Source organism: Geospiza fortis, unplaced genomic scaffold (genome assembly GCF_000277835.1).
Source record: "Geospiza fortis unplaced genomic scaffold, GeoFor_1.0 scaffold244, whole genome shotgun sequence".
In the NCBI taxonomy this organism is placed as follows: Eukaryota; Metazoa; Chordata; class Aves; order Passeriformes; family Thraupidae; genus Geospiza; species Geospiza fortis.
The window spans coordinates 2,009,695-2,011,425 of NW_005054370.1; the positions used below are offsets into that span (position 1 = coordinate 2,009,695).

Here is a 1,731-nt window from a genome sequence, read left to right on the forward strand (position 1 = left end):
AGAGCTGGTTTTAAATCAGGTTGCTTGCTCTGAGGTCTGAAGTCGTTTTTCATCACTGCACAGCAAATGAGTCTGCTCTCAGCAGAGTCCTGTAGGGTTACTGCCAGGCCAAGGCAATTGGAATTCCATAGCTGAGGAGCTGTGTCTCTCCTTTTCCTTACCCCTGCCCACTAGCTCAGGACTGTGTGGGAAGGGAATGGCTAAGGCAGGCGCCTTGGGAAACCTGGAGTCATTGTTTGGCTTTGCAGAGCTGCTCCAGGCTCAGCTTCTGCATTTGAGTTAGGGACTGTAGGAGTGGTGCTCAGCAGAGACCCAGACCTCCAGCCTGTGTCAGTGTTGGAATGTCTTGACCTTGACAGTGAGATTGGGAAATTCTTGCTCTGAACTTGGTGCTGCTGGTGTTGCCTTGAGCTCTCCAGCCAGCACGGAGCTGATCTCATGGTAAACTGAAAGAGCAAAGTGCAAAAAGTGCTGAGTTACCTTCTTGGAAGTACTGAAGGTTGTTCTGCCTTGGGTGGTTAATTGCTCACTAATGAATGTGTTGTTTACAGCTCTCAGCACTCCATGGAAGCGTGAAAAGGATTTCTTATTGAGAGTTAGGTAAATTGTCTCCTAAATTTTAAAATTCTAATTTCTAAATTCTAAAATTCTAAATTCCATAAAAAATAAACATCTATTCAGTCTGCTTTTGCTTTGTAAATACAGCTAACTCACTGGTACATTATGCCAACTGTACCCAGGTGTCCAGCCTTTGGGAAATCCACTTGGTCATCTGTGTGTGTATGTGCAAAGGGCGGAGGAGCGAGTCCTCATCTGCCCTGACCAGGGGGCAAGGTTCCTGCTACAACATGGTGTGTTGTCACTGTCAGCCTGATGTTTGGAAACAAAGCTGACTCTGTTTTCCATCCTTTGCAGAAACAAGAGTTGAAATAAAAGAGTCTGTCCGTGGACAGGATATCTTCATCATACAGACAATCCCCAGGTGAGGCATTTGTGGCTCAGTTTTGCACCTGGGATGTGCTTTGAATACCTGGGTCAGCAGATGGTTCAGTGGTTTGCTCGCTGTAAACCAGCACAATAAGCAGTGGAACTCGTGCAGTGTTGTCATTGCTCTGACTGAGATGAAGGCCTCACATAGTGCTAAGCTGTTAACATTCCCAGGGGATTGATTGCAGCTTCCCATCAAATAGCTGGAGTGTGTCACTTGAGGCAGGAGCAGGAGTGACTGATGCTTTTCACTGAAGCATCCCTGCTCTGTGTGTTGGTGGCCTTTCAGGCTCAGCTGTGGGGTGATTTCTGACTGGCATTTCCATCCCAGGATGGGGGATTTCCTCTGCCTCCCAACCACCAAGCAGCAGAGCCACCATCAAACAGCAGCTGCTGCTTTCCTTGCAGGCTGGATTACTCTTCTCCTTTTGCTGTAGTGGTGTGAAACTGAACTGGTGGAATTCCATAGCCTTCCTCCTGTGCTTTTACAGTTTGTGATGATGGTGGGCCTTTTTGGGTTTTATTTTGGGCTGTTCTAGGCTTGGAGTAAGAGAAGTGCTGCAAGTAAGCAGGGGGCTAGAAAACCACATGTAATCCCAGGAACCTTGCTGCCTGCTCAGGGGCAGCACTAGGGTGATGGCAAGGGAGCCTACAAATAAATTATAACTTCAAATTGACCTAATGTGAATAGGGGAGGTGCTGTTGTCAGAGATGAGGTATTGATATTAACAAAACAAGGACATT

The 1,731-nt window shown here is 47.1% G+C and overlaps 1 protein-coding gene across 1 annotated transcript in view; it reads left to right on the forward strand.

The window, feature by feature from the left end:
- Positions 1–1,731, forward strand: part of PRPSAP1 (phosphoribosyl pyrophosphate synthetase associated protein 1) — a 24,838-nt gene that overhangs the window by 8,594 nt on the left and 14,513 nt on the right. Inside the window, exon 3 of the mRNA XM_005424556.2 lies at positions 916–982. The gene's annotated coding sequence lies outside the window, so the exon portion shown is untranslated. The remainder of the gene's footprint in view (positions 1–915; positions 983–1,731) is intronic.